Source organism: Festucalex cinctus, chromosome 1 (assembly GCF_051991245.1).
Source record: "Festucalex cinctus isolate MCC-2025b chromosome 1, RoL_Fcin_1.0, whole genome shotgun sequence".
Classification (NCBI taxonomy): Eukaryota; Metazoa; Chordata; class Actinopteri; order Syngnathiformes; family Syngnathidae; genus Festucalex; species Festucalex cinctus.
Window position 1 is genome coordinate 55,716,791 of NC_135411.1, and position 19,312 is coordinate 55,736,102.

The 19,312-nt window shown below is 44.8% G+C and overlaps 1 protein-coding gene across 1 annotated transcript in view; it reads left to right on the plus strand.

Annotated features, from left to right (window-relative positions):
• Window positions 1-1,439: 1,439 nt before the first annotated feature.
• The window catches only part of gjc1 (gap junction protein gamma 1), a 66,065-nt gene continuing 48,192 nt past the window's right edge, over window positions 1,440-19,312 (plus strand). The window contains exon 1 of the mRNA XM_077495591.1: window positions 1,440-2,115. The gene's annotated coding sequence lies outside the window, so the exon portion shown is untranslated. The remainder of the gene's footprint in view (window positions 2,116-19,312) is intronic.

Here is a 19,312-nt window from a genome sequence, read left to right on the forward strand (position 1 = left end):
TGGGAAAAGTTGATTTGCAACACGTGCCTTGAGTTTTGAGTGTAGTCATGAAACAAATGAAACTCATATCTCAAGGCAGCACTACGTCTTCAAGACTCCTTCACCTTGACGGAAAAAGGCTGACTTTAGCTGACGTGCATGACCCCGTCACTCGTCCTCCTCCAGCACTCTGGCGTGAGTCGTGGACCCTTCCCGGCCGCGGGCCACGAGACGGATGGCGGCGGTTCTTGCCGGTCTGAACACTGAAGGGCCCCCGAGCACTTGTTACAATCTGTGGTCCCATGCGGTGCTAAATATAGACCATGGCGGAGAAAGACACAGAGAGATTCTTATGGTGTGTTCAGGGCCAAGATGGACCCCTTTGTCCGGGATTCATCTGCTCTTAACCACCTCAGTCTCTTTTCTTTGCACCTTTTACCTCTCCATTCAGCTTTTACGTAGGTTTTAAATTGGAACTCATGTTTATGTTTATATATTAGGGGTGTGCATCTCTCCAATTATGGTTTAATATCTTGATACATCGTATGTGATTCGACTCAAGGACATTTTAAAACGGAACGATTTGGTTGCACGCACACCTTTTAAATCAAAACCGGTTTTCCGACAGAAACCGCTTTTTTATTACTCCAGTATGTAGGCCTGCACCTAATTAAGTTTCCTGTGATTGTATATTAGGTTGTCTGTGTTTAGTTGTTCCCGTGTGACAAGTTGAGGTCCGTTAAGGTCAATGCTTGGGAAAAAAAAAAGACAAAATGTCACCACGTGACTCCCTGCCCCCGCAGCACCCCTCAAATCCTGAATCATTCTCCACTGACAGAATCTCAGACTCAGTCTCATCGTCACCCGCTGAGTGAGGCAGGAAATGATGAACCAGCAATACATACATGAGCAATTAAGTGGTAATGCCACTTCCTATATCAATTTTAAAAAGTAATCCAGATCAAAATCCCCTTCAACTCTTAAAGCCCCCTCAGAATCTTCCCAAACCCCCCCCAAACCCGAAGGATCTCCCAAAATAAGGCAATCTCCTGAAAACCTTCAAAATGCTGAAAAAAAAAAAAAAAAAAAATCCCCAAGAGCTCCGGAAGCCAGCCCAATTTTTCCAAAATCCCCCTAAAACATCACCCCCGCAAAATCCCCACTCTCCCGAAAATCTCCAAAAAGCCTGCAAAACCTAAAAACAAAAACATTCTCCCTGAATACACCAAAATGTAATCATATTTAATAAATGTACTTTTAGTGTCTGTCTGTCTGTCTATCCTCTATCCATCCATCCATCCATCCATCCATCCAACACTTACTCAAATAATTTCCTAATATAATAATTTCCTGGCCTCTGTTCCTTTATTAAACAGATGCTGACCCATCGGGAGCGCGCGCGGTCACAGATGCGCACGCGCCATGCTCGTTCGCACCGAGCCGCGCGCGCATGCCTACGAGACCCCCACCGCCCGACCCTCCTCAGCTGTCACTCAAGAGCCGACCACGGGTTCGGCTGCCGTACTTCCACGCGGAGGAATCTCCAGAAACAGAACCGAAGACCCCCACCTCTACCACCCCGCTTCTCAGCCCATCCCCTCCCCGGAAACCGAGCGCTGCTCTCCGGTGATCAACAGATCGGCGAGTCGGTGATCCGCGGAGGATGTGGAGCGGGGAAGACAATACAGGAGGAGCCATGTGAGCGAGCCTGATCGAAGCATATGACCGACTCGTGAGCGCCCATTTCGGCTGTAGTCGCAGCGAGAGGTGGGTCCTCCTTCGGAACAAAAATAAATACACGCAAGAAGGTTCGGTTGACAGCGTCAACATGACCCGAACATCATCACCATCATCCGGCAGCGCTGTGACGGAACGGGCCCGCTGGGATCGTGGCACCGCTTTTACGCAGCAGACCACATAGTGACCACATTGTGTCAAGGAAGGCTGACATGGACAAAAGAAGAGTGGCGGTGTGAGGAAAGAAGAAGAGGGGAGAAATGAAAGAATAACAATTAAAGACTAGCAGAGAAAGTCCGGCAGATCTTCAAGTTTGGACTGAGCCAAGTCCAAAAACCTCGTCGTCCTCCTCCTGGCTTCTTCTTGAATCCTAAAGCATCTTCACAGACTCGCACAGCGGTAAGCAAACATTTGCTATTCATTTTGGAAGAAAATTATTCTTGCGCTATCATATTACAATCTCCATTTTTTGTTCAGAACGTGTGATAGCCCCCTCACCCTGCCCCCAAGCCCACTTTGGGGTGGACGTGCACGCGCCTTTTGACAGCAGGGCGAGCACACAAATGATTGCATATGTGTATGGCAGATTTTTATTTCAATGGAATTTCTACGGGGAATTGTTTCACGTGACATTTACACACAAATAATGAATGCCAGTGACTTCTTCTTCTGGGCGCGCGCGTCTTAATTGGGGCTCGTGCACACGCAACGCCAGGCAGTTGTTCAGCCAAACGTCATTTTACCACCTTTAAATTTAAAAACATGCACCTGAAGGTTGCATGTACAATTAGGCTATATAATGTAGAAAAAATGTACTTTTGAAATGCTCAGTTTAGAGAGGTATAGAGCACAGCAAATAATTTTGTGAATCAATAATTCAGAATAGAAACTTTTCTTAGTCTGATGCAGTGTGTAAACCTGCATGGAAACTCGTGGTGGTTTTCAAAGTATCAGGACTCCAGTGGCACAGCAGCCCCAATAAAAATGAGGAAAATGGATTTTGCTGATGTTTGGGTAAATATGAAAAACTAATATTTCGAAATGCATTTTGTTATCGTTTATTTGCAGGGATTGCATTGACTATTTACAATACATCAATGGTTTTTAAACTATATGAGAATTTTAGTTCAGGCAGGCGCAGCAGCTTGAGAGCAATAAAGAATACAAATATTTGTAAGTGGAAATATATATTGGGAATGTGTTTGTTTAATGCTGCCAGTGTTAACACCAGCACAATTTAAAACATTCTTTAAGATTAATATATCTGATATTGCCACTCAAAACTAAGTATGATTGATTTTTTTTCTTTTCTTTTTTTTTTTTAATGTTTTGGTTCTCATGTTAGCTGTGTCTAATGTTGTGTCCGAGCTTCATTCACTAAGCTGCATCACCTCATCCCTTTATGAAGCCCATATCGCCCCATCCCCCTGCTGCCTTCTTCACCCCACCATCATTCAGGGCAGTTAACCGGGGGAGCGACCTGCACCTGGCAGTGCTCAGCGTGATGACACGCTGGATGCTTTTGAATTATCATCCGTGGGCTCGAATAGGAGGACTTTCCTCCTCAATGCTGCACAAAATGAGCGTTAGCTATTACATTTGTTGCAGAAATGCAATGGGACCTTTACGCTGCACACATATGGATGTGATGCGTTTACATTCAGCATGGAGAGCATACGTGCCTCCGCTCATCATTACAGCATGGAGTGCACATACTGTACCTACTTCCGCCCATTCCTGGCATGAAGCACATGGATACCTCTGCTCATTATATGGCATGGAATGCCTACATACCTCCACTCATCATTATGAATAGGAGTGCATACATTATCATAGGGAAAGTTATACATTACATACATACAGTACCTTCACACATTGTCAAAATATGGAATATATGCATAATTCCACTTATCATAGAGTAAAGAGTGCATACATATCTCCATTCATCACACAGTATGGTATGCATATAATGCATAGCTCCATGGAGTGCATACATAAGATAATGCATGGTCCAAATACATTCTTCGAATCAAAAGACAAACATACCTTCACACATCATAACAACATGGAGTGCATACATAATTCCACTCATCCTAAGTCATGGAGCACATACAGTATATACTGCACTTCCACTTGTCATTACAACGTGGTGTGCATACATACATACATCCACGAATTGTACAGTATAGAGAGTGTATATACACCACTCATCACGGCAGTGAAGTGAACATAGGCCTACATAACTCCTCACATTATAAGGCATGGAGTGCATTCATACCTCCACTCATTATGAGTGCATGTAGTAGAGACAGTACATACTTTCACTCATACTGTACACTGTACGGTATGGTGCGCATACGTAAGATATCTCCACTATTATTATGACATGGAGCGCAAATACCTCCACTTATATAGCTTGGAGTCCATACAGGTATGTACATACTCCTACTCATCAGATGACATAGAACACATATACATTGTGCATGTATAGCTCCACTCATCATTCTGTAAGCCATGGAGCACATACATACGCCACTTCCACTCATCATTACAACCTGATTGTACAGTAGGGAGCACATACATACAAAACTATGGGCCTAATTCTCCCCCGACATACAGATGCAATGTATTTATCCCGCAGTAGGGAGCTCATACTCACCTCCACTCATGATTACTTCATAGAGGACATACATACCTATGCTCAACTTCCTCGGTCTTCCAACACATTTATCGTATTAACCATTCCTGCAAAGTGCTCCATTTGCATTGGCTGATGACCTGCCCACCTTGTTACAACTTCTGCACCAGCAATTGTGAGGAGGAGGAGGAAGGGAAAGAGGAAATGCGGGTGAGGGGAGGATTGGACACCTGCGCTGAAGAGCGATGAGGGGAAGATTATGTGTGGCAGTACCACGGCTGAAGCCAAAGTGCGCCTGTTCAAACTTTCTCCTCAGTTACAGCCTTGGTGTGGGTGCGTGATTGTGTGTTTGGGATGCACACTAATACAACCAAGATTGACATCTGGAAATCATAAAATTGTGGACTCTGCAATTAATTGGAGCAGGGCATCTATTAGAGTAAATGCTATTAGAGGAAATATGGTCTGTGAAAAAAAAAACAAAAAAAACCCACCATCCATCATGACTTGAAGTTACTTACAGGTCTTTATGGAGGTCTTAAGTTGTGGCTATTTATGAGAATCAATACCACGTTTATTTCTCTGATGGTTAAAAGCCTGAATGATACTCTTGGGGGACGGTGCGCAATTAATGACACTCTGTCAAGCTGAAGGCCCATTAGACTTAGGTGTAACCTTAGTGCATAACGCATGGCGACTAAATCTTGTATGGAGCGAAGTCGGGGACCATCTTCATTAATGCTACTTCTGCTTTTCTAATTTGTTCGTTAAAAATGTCCCCGCATTATTCCAAGCATCAAATTTACAGTGTAATTGGTTATATTAAAAAAAAAAAGTTAATCACATGCAATTAATCAGGCTTTTGCAGTGATGGTAGCTGCCCAGCGCAACGCCTGCGGGAGGCTTTTTAAAGTCAAAGACACGTTTCAAAGACGTCTATTCGCAATCGTTCAGGGCAGTGAATGCACTTCCTGTTTCTTGGCAGATGCGAATGTGTCGCAAGCAGCCAGCGGAGGGTCAAAACACACCAATCACAGCACTTCGTGTGGTAGTGGCAGGTGTTCCTTCTGAAGATGATAATGATATACCTCATGTATAGATGTCTAACGAAAAAGATGTATGTTCAAAGTTTTTTCTATTTTATTTTAATCCCCTAGTTCAGCGGTGGCCAAGTTCGGTCCTCGAGAGCCGCGATCCAGCCTGTCTCCCTCCTTCAGCACAGCTGAATCTAATGATCAGCTCATCAGCAAGCTTTGCAGAAGCCTGATAACGATCCTGATCATGAATCAGGTGTGTTAGTGGCAAGAAACATGGAAAACAGGCTGGATAGCGGCTCTTGAGGACCGAACCTGGCCACCCCTGCCCTAGTTATAGCATTTATAACAATATTTAAAAGGTCACACCTTTGAATGCAGTCACATTTAAACGCAAAGGCTATTGAGAGAGTGCAAGCACAAAACTGTTCAGTAAACAAATCCTGTTTCGTCCAAACTTATCTCACACTTTCTGTAGGAGTAAAAAGCTGGATTACATTGGATGTCGTTCAATAATATTTCATAAAAGCTAAGATGTGCCTAAAGACTTCCTATTTCGTTCTTGTTTCAAATGTACACAATCAAAATTAAATAAGTGTGCTGTCTTCTAGTGGTTGACAGTGAAATTACATGCAATATGAATGACCTTAAAATGGTTATTAACTGCTTAAAAAAAAATAAAAAATAAATAAAAGCACAAAATAGCATGACCGTGAACATGGAAGTGGCTGTGGAGGGGGTTTACTGTATCTCCAAATTTTGTTGATTTAAAAACAAAATTTGATAATGCACACAAAATTTAGTGGTACGTTTTTTTTTTCACCTATTGAAATACTTTTCTGTATTTTATTTCTAGCACGTACATTTTTTTCATTTTTGATCTTAAAAATTAGTTACCTTGATTTTGAATTTGGAAAACTTTGAGGTTAACGTTAGCTAAGTTACGGCTAAAACAGAAGGTACAATAACAGTGTCGGTAAGTTAGCGCAAACTGTCAATATTTAACAATGCCAACATCCCTAAAGGAGCAGTTGGCGAGGCGCCGGCGTTGCTCCTGCTGCTGTATACGCGTTTCCCGTATATATTTAAACAGGGTGTCAAGCAATGTGCAATATCAAGGTATTATGTTTATATCTGCTTTGGCAGACGTGCGCACGCAGCCAGCGTTAATCCTCCGAGCGCGACTTGCTGAGGGGAAACGGCGTCTCGATTCCTGCCAACGAGTCTGGATTCCCTCCGACTGCGCGTCGCTCTGCCTTTTTGGGTTTGCCAGTTGCTGCGCGCCACATTAGAGCGTCAGCCGAGGGGACGGCGCTCGACGCTTCTGGCCGGTTAACCACCTCAACAGCCGTGAAGAGGTCACGCTGTAAACAGGCGCCCACTTTCGGGGCCTAAAGTGATTGTTTGGAATCATACGATGTGGCCATCCAAGGGTCGCCACGTCGAGTCACTTGTCTTTATTCTGTTATGTTTTCATCCACAGAGGTAAATAAAATGTAATGATCCTAGTAAAGATGCTACATCTAAAAAGTAAACATGAAAAATTTATTTAAGTGCAGTTCAAGAAGGGAGGTTTGTGGTGGGGACTATTTCTGGTATAAACAAATAATCTGGCACGCGAGTTTCATCTAGAGGATGAAATGTGCTAAATTAGCAGCCTAACGTTGTTATGAAAGTAAAACTACTGGGGGCTGTCCTGACATCACTTTCAAGTAGGTGGCAGTTCTGTTCTTATAAAGTTGATCATTATGAAGTCCTCCGTTTGATCGTCTGTGACTAAAGATGACTCGAGAGGGAAATGAGGCCACCGCGGGTGGCCATAACCCCTTGCAAGCGGGTGTGTTTTCAGCCATGACGTACACTAGGGTTGTTCTCTCGGATTATATGGCGACTTTTAAACAGGCACAGCATGGGCAGCAGAATTGTTGGTTTGGTGGATGTTAGAGGTGGGCGGATCGATCCGAATATCGATATTATCGATACCAAGTCAGGATCGATATCGGACCTTCCTCACTGTTTTTCTGGTGTGAGGTACCAATTGGGAATATAAGGTTGAAGCTAAAATGAAAGCTTTCAGGGTCAGCCGTAATTGGAAAGCCCATGACCTCTCGCAGCCTGAGCGGAAATCTGACTTGCTAACCCGTTTCACGCTGACGTTAAAATGTGGCGTGCGTGCCGATGAGGCGGCGTGTCACCTAGGCTTCGCTCATGAAGACCAAATGAAAGCAGTTGCGCGGCAGGCACCTTCCCACCGGGAATGTCACTGTAACGTTAACGCGGGATGGACTCAGACGTACAGTACAGACGCAGCACACGCACACGCCCGTGCCGGATGCAGTCAAGCCCGTGTTTACGCTCCAGTCATTGTCGAACACGCATATTCAAAGCGATATATCCAACTCGTGAGTCGGCGCGCGCTGACACATTTACATACTGGCTCGGGCCATCGCCGTGATACGGGGTGACAGGTCTTATGCCACTTCCCCTTGGGGGGTTCGAGGGGGGTGGGACCACAACGTGACAGGCGAGCATGAGTGAGGTCTTTCATTCAGGGCCGAGCAGAGACGACAATGAACTTTATTTGCTCCGCAGTCAGCAGACCGCCGTTAATATATGTCGTGACTGCGCAAGATCGGAAGACTTGACTTATGACTTGCTTATCCCAAGTAATGACTTGGCTTGCTTGATTTTTGCCACAGCAACATGGGACTAGGGTTGGGCGATGAATCGAGATTTAATTGTGATTTCGAGCTTATCTTGTCACAAACAGTAAAGCATTATAATCAAAGAAAAATGACTCATGTGCCAAACCGTTCTGTGGGCTTTTGGAAATTCCTATGTTGTGAAAGTACCCTGAATGCACCTTGTTGCTCATGGGTAGAAAACGTGCTAATGCTAGCAGTCAATGCAAAATCCCATTGACAGGCTAATTGAATATTAGCATAGAATTTCTGGAGTGATATTCCTTCAAATATCAAATATTCACACACAAATACTGTAGTAAGACATGCAGACAGGTAAAATGGAAATACTCAAAGACACATATTCTCTCTAATCTGTGTAAAAATGAATTATATTAATAAAGTTCAATCACAACTTTCTTCTTCTACTCTTTTTATCTGGAATGTGAGCGTGTATCTCCATGCATATATGGCACCACACCTAAGAGGCCAAGACACATATTTATTTATTTTTTTTAATTGATATTATTTTAATCTCTTATTAATTTACTTTGATACTAATTTATTTTGTAGTTGTTCTTTCAAATTACATTTAAAATTTCACTTTGGTAGTAAAATAAATGTGAAGTTCTGAAATCAATGAGGGCGTCACGGTGATCGAGTGGTTAGCACGTCCGCCTCCCAGTTCTGAGGACTCGGGTTCGAGTCCAGGCTCCGGCCTTTGCATGTTCTCCCCGTGCCCGCGTGGGTCTTCTCCGGGTACTCCGGGCTCCTCCCACATTCCAAAGACATGCATGGCAGGTTAATTGGGCGCTCCGAATTGTCCCTAGGTGTGCGTGTGAGTGTGGATGGTTGTTCGTCTCTGTGTGCACTGCGATTGGCTGGCAACCAGTCCATGGTGTACCCCGCCTACTGCCCAAAGCCGGCTGGGATAGGCACCAGCACCCCCCGCGACCCTTGTGAGGAATGAGCTGTCAAGAAAACGGATGGATGGATGAAATCAACGAAAAATTGTGTTTTCAACATCAATCAAAAATATTCATAATTATTATTTTTTATTTTTTGTATTTATTATTTTTTCCAAAATCAGCGAGCAATCATTTGGACTTGAATGAAAACTGAAGATGACACTTGAGACTTGACTTGTACATATCCTTGCCTTCTTAAAATAATCGCCTAAGTCATTTTTTCTGACTTTTCAGGAAACGCAAAAAAAAAAGAATCATTTTAATTATGAGGAGATGATTTAGGCAAAGAAAAAAAAAATCGCGGGGGGTGCTGGAGCCTATCTCAGCTGGCTTTGGGCATATATATATATATATATATATATATATATATATATATATATATATATATATATATATATGTATATATATATATATATATATATATATATATATATATATATATATATATATATATATATATATATATAATTATTTTTATTTTTTTTTCAAATAATGACTTCAGTAATTATTTTAAGAGGGTGATAATATGTAACTTACTTCTGGTTGAAAATATTAACATTGTTGGTAAACAGTCAATCGACAGCACAGAGGCACTATCGTTAAGAAGTCCACAAATCTGATGGATGTTTCTCTCATAGCGTAGGTGGAATAATTTTGTTTAAAAATTAAACAAAATTTAATATCAAAGTATAACACTGTATAACACATTCTACAACACTCGTTAAAGACGCTCGTAACATTTTTACACCTGCTTTAATGTCCCCATAATACAATTTATGGCAGTTTTAATGCTCTCAGGGGGTCAAATTGTCAGCGCAATGACTCAGTGCAAACGTTTTTACATTACAAAATAGCAACAACATGCTGCTGCGACCAGGTGCTGCTAGCAGGATGCATTCTGGGGGGCGGGTCTGAAAATCAGATGCCAAGTGCTTCCACCCGATTGGTCCACATGTGGAGGATGGGCGGGAGTTATCTTTGCCGTCCTCCTCGCTCACCGTCATCTTGCTGGCGGAACCGAGCAGTCGCATTCAAAGGCCGCGGGGCCGACACCTTGTCACCGCCTTGCCGGCGCGTCACCTCAACACAGGAGTTGTGGGTGTGCACTCACGTGGGTGCACGCAGTCACACCAAAGTAGCCACACACCGAGTGCACAAACGCACGGAATGTGGACTTTCCATGCGGACAGAGAACAATTTTGGGCTGTTTTTGCAGCTCGTGCAGTGGTGAGTCACTGCTAGCGAATGCACACATTACTCCCATTTCATCAGCTCCGTGTCAGACCCATAACGCAAAACCCCCACCCCCAAACGCCTCTCTCTGCTTCTCCTCACTCCGAAAGGTCACAACCTCTATTTCTGGGTCACGCGCCATTTATTCAGCCCAACGTAAACACTGGACTGTTTACGGCGTCAGGGCTTCCTAATTGGCTGGATGTGCGACACACGTGCGGCGTCACTGTAAATGCCGGCAGCTCTTTACATGTCTGGCTAATTCTGCTCAATGGAGCGTCTACAAGGGGGGTTGCACCCATAAAAATAGCAAGGACGCATGCATAAGCACACACACGAACACGCACACAAGTGTGCACTGGGGTTATTTTTGTCCCCTCTTCCATATACAGCATGCGCTAACTCTGACGTATGTTTACGCGTCTTTGTTGGAAATCTCCCTTCAACGTCGTGAAAAGGGCAAGTGCATGCAAACATGTTTCGCTTTAAATAATTATATGCTGGATGTTCAAGTTGAGTCAACAGTTTTACATTCTTTACTTTTTGTTCTTGACAAACGTTTTGCTCTCATATTGCAAATTTTTTGCTAAAAATATAATTCCCCCCCTTCATATGAATGATGTCATATTGTGGGCCCTATTTTCCTATTTGCATTTGATGTAAAAAATAAAAAATAAATAAAAAAATTAAAAATAAAAAGGGCAAATTTTCATGAAGGCTGGACTGACCATCTGGCATACAGGACAGACGCCCGGTGGGCCGGCCTCTTTTGGGGCAGAAGCAGTGCTTTTAAATGATTATTTTTATTTTCCTCCATTTTACCACAAGAGACTGGCCCACAATTAAGACCCACCAGTCAGTTAATCCATTTCGAATATAGATAGCAAAGTGAAACATCATCAATAAACATCAGTGGCAGAACTACATGTGTTAGGCCGGGTCAGTGGGCCCAAGACAAAATGCCAAGGTCAATTTATTTTTGTGTGTGCGAGTCCAGCCCTCGTAGTCTATCATGTTTGGGTGTTTCAACAAACGTGGCTGCGCCGCCCCCTGGTGCATTTTGCAGTTCAGTCACAAAAATTAGACTAGATTTTATACTTGCAAAAAGCACTGTTGGCGCAGGTGGTGTGAATGCGATTTTGATGGATTTGATCAAGGCACAGGCTGACAGTTTCAGTGCTCAGTGGAAGTGTTTTTGTATGTATTCATATTTCATTCATAAATATGACAACCACGTGAGACAATCCCTCTGAATCAGTGAAGAAATCAATTAATTTCACAAATGATCATTATCTTAAAAATATTTTAACCCGTAGGCAGTATTGTGACCCGTTTTGGGCTTTTCTTGGTTCTGACCAAGTCATTTCAAAATAAGATATGGCGTACGGGTTAATAGCTTGACTGCGCTTCACAACTGGGGGGGAGGGGGTGTCACACACAGACCTACGACGATTGGCGGTGAAAGACGGTCTCCAATTGCCCAACCACGTCAATTTCTTCTGTGCGCTTCCACAACCCTGATTTGAATGGGAATGAGGCGAGCCGCTTCGACTGGCCTTAGTTGGCTGTGTTCTAACCAAGGTTATTTTAGTTAAATAAAACTAACCAAAAAACTAAAACTAAAATTCAAAAGACAATTTCATTCACGAAATAAAATAAAAACGAAAATGATTTTAAAAAAATGAAAACTAACTGAAACTAACTATAATTTTAGCAAAAATGTCCTTCGTTTCAGTATTTGGTAATTCATTTAATGCATGAGCCTTTGGGGATGATTTTAAATGTGATTTTAAGTACGGTAGATTTATTTTGATGTTAACCAAAATAAGGACGTTTGAAAGTATGTCACACGAAAGTGACGTCATTTAGCAGCAGCCAATAGAAAAGCACCCCATGGTGTTTTTTAAATATTGCGCACAAGTAATTCACATTAATACAAACAACTAAAACTAATACCGACACTAACTAAATCTTACTAGAACGAAGCATTTATTAAATAACTAAAACTAATAAAAACTAAGAGAACCGCCCTGAAAATGAAATCAAAACTAACTAAAATGAAAAATTCCCCAACTATAATAACCGTGGTTCTAACCCACAACGGCGCAAAACACCCCATTCATCCATGCGCACTGTTAGCCTGCGCTTTGACGCTATAGACTTACGAAAATAGAAAAATGTCAGCTATATTAGCTGGGCAAAATAATGGCTGATTTGTGTTTGTTTGTTTGTCGATTTTTGCAGATTAAAAAAAAAAACTTCTTTCCACATTAACACATTACAATATAAGTCAAAGATAGTGACGGTCAAAAATCAAAACATACAAGCAGACATTCTTCCCCCCTGATTTTTCTCTTTGTTGTAAAGTCAAATACATACTATGAATGAAAAGAAGTGATAATAATCAATTTTGGCCTCTGAAACAAACTGTATAGAAAAGAGCAGACCCTCACTTGATGATTAACTAGCAGCCAATCGGGTCCGTAAGCCAAAGCGCAAAAACTCGAAACGCTGCTTTGACAAGTGGCCTGTTGCTTCATTTGTCTTTGGACTGTTGCATCATCGGCATGCGCCTCGTCTCCCAGGACAACCCTCCTCCCCTTCCTCTTCTTCTTCGCCTCTCTTTTGTCCCGCAGTCATAGCTAAACAAAGTAACGTTCATACATGAACGCTCTTCCGTGGCCACGGAGCATCAAGACGATGCAAGCCGCGGCCCACCCTAGTGCGATGGCTCGGACAAAAGGGCCGCCGGGGGGCGCGCGCGCAGATGCTCTCGTGCGAGCCGGCGGGCGAACAATAATAATAATAATAATATGAGACTTTATGCGCAAAGCAAAACAAAGCTAAAAAAACAAAAAAAAAACCCAGAAAGGAGCAAAGGATGAACTTGACATATGCGTGCTTAAGGCCTCACTTGAAATAGCTTCTTTATGCATATTGTTGTGTTGGGCCTGGTGGTGCATGCGTGATGCAAATGATACGCTTTTCTATTTCTATGTCTCAACGGTATCATTACGTATCTCCAGTTCTTGGCAACCTGTTTGTCCCTCGCTTCACGCACACAGACAAATCCACTGGTCCATGTTTATCTATAAGACACTTAGTGGGAAGACCCCACCTTATATTTATTTGGTCTTTGCTCACCATGCATACCACCACCCGCACTCTCCATTCCATTTTTATTAACCTCCACGTTCGCAAGGTTTGGTCGATCTTCTTTTGAATTTTTGGATGTTCTAAATTATATTTTTTTTATTTATTTACTTTTTTAAATCCCTTTAATATATACAGTATATTTTAATTTCTTTAGCTCGTACCCCCTCCTATGAAGATGTTTTAGGCTGTCTTAGTGCAACCCTGAGATAACAGCTGACTAACATAAGCAGGCTGTGGTGTCTGGAGAGTGTGCCGGGGCGCATTTCATGAAGCACTTGCTGTAAACACGCTTTAAGGATTTTTTCCTCAGGCCGGAATGGATTTATCCAGAGTTTAAAGAGCCTTGTTCCTCCAGGCGACATTCATTCATATACTGAAAAATAAATAAAAGTTTGTCCTTAAAAACCTCTGTGATGATCTTAGTCACACATGTTGTGGTGTTTGCATTACATTTGGGAGGATTTACTGGCAAACACAAGAAATTGACTAGGGAGCACAGATTTCCGGGGGTCCCCAAACGTCTCAAAAACTGATTGGTAAAGTTTTGTTCGGTTTGAAGCTTCTATTGTTTTATACTTTATTCACATGCACAGGGGGGGGGTATTCAAAAAGAGACTTCAAGCTGTTTACTCTCTGTTGAAGATTACTGTCAAACTAATCATAAAACAAACAAATTACACTTTGTGTATTTAAACAACCACATATCTTAACCTTTCAGTCTGCTAGCTTAATGCATTGCTAATGCTAAATAACATCCATGTTGTGGTACTTTAAAGCTCCTGCTAGTGCAGTACATGGATGTGCAGGGTCCGTTTACTGGGTTCGCGTTGGGCCCTCAAATCATACCCTGTATCTGAGTAAAAATCATATTTTCTTTCACACAACAAATGTGTCATCTGAGTGGGATGATTAAAGTTGCACGGGAACCGTAGGCTGTGACATATTGGCACCTTTGGCGGCCTTCCTTTCGGCACCCTTCTTCTCCTGTGTGCGTTGTGCTCTCTCAAATTCGATCGTTCGCTTCCGTTTCCATTCGCTTGCCATCTGCTGAGCTTGGCGGCGACGTAGAATCAATTGTTAATGTTGGCACCGGCTTTGCTTCTCCGTTTTAATCTTTTCCCGCTCGCTGGCTGCTTGCCTTTTGATCTCTTAGGAATCCAAAAAGAAAGCGTTCAGCGGTGATGCAGGTCTCTGTGAAGTAATTCATGGAAGACGGCGGGCCCACCCGAACACTGACTATACTGTATCTTTTTGCCGGCGTGGCCATGTGGCAGGAGGGATAAATTGGTGGCTAATGCTAATAAATGAGTAGTCACCATTTTCATTGGGAAGGGCCTGAAAGTGAAGCCAATAAATGGAACGTAACCATCACTCACGTGGCTTTTTACTACGACATGTCTGAGAAGTCTCAACCCCGGTGAAAGGAAAAAAATCATTTGGAGCAACAATTTATGTTCATGTGTGGATGTAAAGAAAACTCATGTGCTTGTTCTTCTGTGTAAGAAACATATTCATATATGAGTCTAGGGTATACAAACAGTGTGTGCATATGTATGGTACTTTTTCAATTGCCAATGTGGCTAATAACTTATACAGCTCAATTAAATTAAAAAAAATTAAAAAAAAATCTTTACGAGAGGGGAAGTAAAAATAAACCAATTAAATAATGTGGTTGTATAAATGTGCACACCCTCTTAAAACTGGTATGTGGCTGTGTTCAGAATTAACCAATTGCACACACCTACCACCATTTCAAGTTTATCCAATTTACACCAAATACCTTTATGATGTTCTTGTAGGCTTTTGAGACATTTTCTTTGCCCTCTGACAGAAGTCTGCAGGTTTTGTGTTTTACCCTGACTGCTGTTTTGAACTGATCATAATTCTTTCCACCTTGTTGTCACGCCGCCACCAGAGTGGCGGGTCATGCTTTTATTTGTCACAGTCAGGTTCCTGTTTTATTTTGAAATTACTAACTCTCATCTCACCCCAGGTCACTTACCCTTCCTGCAGCTCACTGATTACCGGTCCACGCCCATGATCACCACCACCTGTTCCCAATCAACCCGGACATAAAAGCCACCTGATTCCTCCCCTCAGTGCCGAAGTGTCACATCTCAGTGCATGGAAGCGTCCACACAGTCCTTGATCCACAGTCCTTGTTCTATGTCTTGCCTTGCCTTGTCTTGCGCCCTTAGTTTGCCCCTTGTTTTCCTCCCTAGCGGAGCGCCTTTAGTTGTCCCTGTTTTTGAGTGCCCTTGTTTTATCTCCAGTTTGGAGCTCTTTTTGTTCTGCCTTTTTTCCCTCCTCGAGAGGTGTTTTTTGGTTCAATTGATTAAAGCTGCAGCCTTGTTGGCCAACTGTCACTCTGCGTCTGAGTCCTACCTCCTCGCTCCGTGTCAGTACACTTCGGCCAGCATGGACACAGCGGAGAAGTTGGAGATCTGGCTGCAGACCCAAGAGACTCGCATGTCGCACCAGGAGAAGGTCCAGCAAGCCATGGCCACCCGGATGGGGGAACTTGCTGGACAAGTGCAGGAGCTGGTGAGCCACCTGCCACACTCCACGCCGACCGTCACGAAACCAGAAAACGCAGAACCACCGATCCCGACTCCAGCCTTGACCGGGGCTGGATTGAGACTGGCTCCCCCGGGAGACCAAGCACAATGTCAGGCATTCCTGACCGAATGCGACTTACACTTTGAACTCTCACCACAGGCTTTTCCCACAGACCGTTCCCGCGTGGCCTTCATGATTTCCCACCTGACAGGACGAGCCAGAGACTGGGCCACCGCGGAATGGGCACGGCACTCCCCGACTTGCTCAACTACAGCCGGGTTTAGCAGGGCACTTCGTCTTGTTTTCGATCCCACCAACATGGATCGGGAAAAGACTCGAGAGCTAAACAACCTCAGACAAGGCCGAGAATCGGTTAATGACTATGCGATCCGATTCAGAACTCTAGCGGCCAAGAGTGGCTGGAATGAGACAGCCCTCTTTGATCATTTTTTGAAGGGGCTCTCCGCCGCTATGCAAGAACTCCTACTACCCGTGGACTTACCTAGCGACTTGGACTCGTTGATCTCGCTGGCCATCCGCACCGATCACCGGAGGCGAGATCTCATGTATACCAGCGGACACCATCGAAGGACCGGCTCCGGATTCTTTCGGCACCCCACAGCAAGGGAATCACCACAAGGGGCACTTCCCCAGTCATCCACCGCGGGGCCCAGCGAGAGTGGCGAGGAGCCAATGCAGCTTGACCGCGCCCGACTGACTCACCAGGAACGCCAGCGACGTCGTCAAGAGGGGCGATGCTACTATTGTGGAGAAAAAGGACATTTGGTGGTAGCTTGTCCTACCAAGCGAGGCCCTCCGGTGGGTTCTGAGACTCGGAAACAGGTCAAGAACCGAAAACTCACGCACATCACGATTTCCTGCAATGACATTTCCACAGACTTGCTAGCTCTCATTGACTCTGGAGCAGACGAGAGCCTCATGGATTGGGGTCTGGTGGAAAAATTGCAGGCAGGCACGGAGCCACTTTCCACCCATATGAGGGCCAGGGCGCTCAATGGGAAAGACTTATTTCTCATCACGCATGTCACAGAGCCACTCGAGATTCACATTGGGCAGCACAGAGAACTCCTTCGTTTTCATGTCTTCCGCTCCCCATCACACACACTGGTCCTGGGACACCCCTGGTTGCAGTTGCACAACCCCCGCATCGACTGGCGATCGGGGCAAGTCCTGGACTGGGGAAAGGACTGTGAACACCATGGGTTGGAGCGGCCAGCGGCAGAGGCACCTCCCGCTGCCGTCCGACAGGTGACTCTTGTGAATGACCAGGAATACCCGGACCTGAACACCGTTCCCACCTGCTATCATCCTCTCAGGGAGGTGTTCAGCAAAACCAAGGCCATGTCACTTCCTCCACATCGATCCTATGACTGTGCAATTGAGCTGATTCCTGGGTCTTCCATTCCCAAAGGAGATTGTACTCGGTTTCGGGCCCCGAACGCAAGGCCTTGAACGAGTACATCGACACGTCTTTGAAAGCAGGACTTATCCGGCCATCGTCATCGCCAGCTGGAGCTGGGTTTTTCTTTGTGGGCAAGAAGGATGGCTCATTACGCCCTTGTATTGACTACAGCCCCCTGAATGAAATCACAGTCAAGAACCGTTATCCTCTGCCTCTGATGTCCTCAGTGTTTGACCAGCTCCAGCAAGCCAAGGTGTTCACCAAATTAGATCTTCGCAACGCCTATCATCTCGTCCGTATTCGTGCAGGGGATGAGTGGAAATCCGGTTTCAATACTCCCCGAGGCCACTACGAATACTTAGTCATGCCTTTTGGACTCACTAATGCGCCAGCGGTTTTCCAGGCCATGATTAACGACGTGCTCAAGGACTTCATCGACCAGTTCGTATATGTTTATTTGGACGACATATTGATCTACTCACCGGACTTGAAGACCCACCAGCACCACGTTACCCAAGTCCTGAAACGCCTGCTTGACCATCAACTCTATGTAAAGGCTGAGAAGAGCTTTTTCCACACCGACACCATCTCATTTCTGGGATTCGTTGTATCCCCGGGCAAGGTCGAGATGGAGTCGGAGAAGGTCAGCGCAGTCAGGGACTGGCCCACACCTGTATCCAGGAAAAAGGTGCAACAATTCCTGGGATTCGCCAACTTTTACAGACGCTTCATCCGCAACTTCAGCTCCATCGCAGCTCCACTCCATGCCTTGACCTCTCCACAGCAACGCTTCACCTGGACCCCGGAAGCCAACACCGCTTTCAATGAGCTCAAGAGACGATTCACAGAGGCCCCGATACTCAGAGTCCCTGATCCTACCCGCCAGTTCGTGGTCGAGGTGGATGCCTCCAATCTGGGTATCGGGGCCGTCCTATCCCAAAGGAACCAAGAGTATGGAAAAGTGCACCCCTGCGCCTTCTTGTCTCGGAAACTCTCAAAGGCCGAGCGCAACTACAGCGTTGGAGACCGAGAATTGCTGGCTGTAAAGGTCGCCCTAGAAGAGTGGAGGCACTGGCTGGAGGGCGCGGAACACCCTTTCATTATATGGACAGATCACCGCAACCTGGAGTACCTGCGCCAAGCAAAAAGACGAAACCCCCGACAGGCCAGGTGGTCCTTGTTTTTTAACAGATTTTCTTTTTCTCTGACCTACAGACCCGGAAGCAAGAATGTCAAAGCGGACGCTCTCTCACGTATTCATGACCCGGAAACCACAGCCATCGAACCAGAACCCATCCTGCCTAAAGACTGCATAATAGGAACCATGTCCTGGCAAATAGAAGAGGAGGTCAAGGAGGCACTCCAGGACACAGTCACGCCGAAGGAGTGTCCACCACGGCGGCTTTTCGTCCCAGAGACCCTAAGAGCACAGGTGATCAACTGGGCACACACCTCACGGCTGTCTTGTCATCCAGGTACTCGCAGGACCCTGTTCGCTGTCGCTCGAAGAGTCTGGTGGCCGTCTATGGAGTCCTCGGTACAGGAATATGTAAAGGACTGCCCAGTCTGTGCTCGGAATAAGTCGTCGAATCAACCCCGGATGGGTCTCCTTCAGCCTCTGCCGATCCCCTCAAGACCCTGGGCTGAAATCTCGATGGATTTTGTCACTGGACTCCCCACATCAAATGGTAAAACCACAATACTTACAGTTGTTGATCGCTTCTCAAAGATGGTCCGATTCATCCCATTACCCAAACTACCCTCCGCCAAGAAAACAGCAGATACCATGATTGACCAGGTATTCCGAACCCATGGATTCCCGCGGCACATTGTGTCCGACCGCGGGCCCCAGTTCGTCTCTCGTTTCTGGAAAGAGTTTTGCAGAGCCATAGGGGCCAAGGCGA